The sequence below is a fragment of the Tarenaya hassleriana genome, unplaced genomic scaffold (assembly GCF_000463585.1).
Source record: "Tarenaya hassleriana unplaced genomic scaffold, ASM46358v1 Cleome40, whole genome shotgun sequence".
Lineage (NCBI taxonomy): Eukaryota > Viridiplantae > Streptophyta > Magnoliopsida > Brassicales > Cleomaceae > Tarenaya > Tarenaya hassleriana.
The window spans coordinates 655,686-655,888 of record NW_010966882.1 but is presented as its reverse complement, the minus strand read 5'-3'; positions in this window follow the sequence as shown (position 1 = coordinate 655,888).

The window sequence follows — 203 nt, the reverse complement described above, 5'->3', positions numbered from 1 at the left end:
TAGTTTCCTTTTCTTGTAATACTCGATTTGTATTTAGTTTAGGTCTGATGTACAATTCATTCTCATGGGAATAAAGTGAATATTGTGTTTATTCACCCCCTAAGTGCCTTCACACGAAATTTGTTCTTCTTCTCAAAATTCGGTTCTGTCAATTTGATCCTATCGTGTTCTTATTCGATTCTCACTCAATCACTCTCAAACTC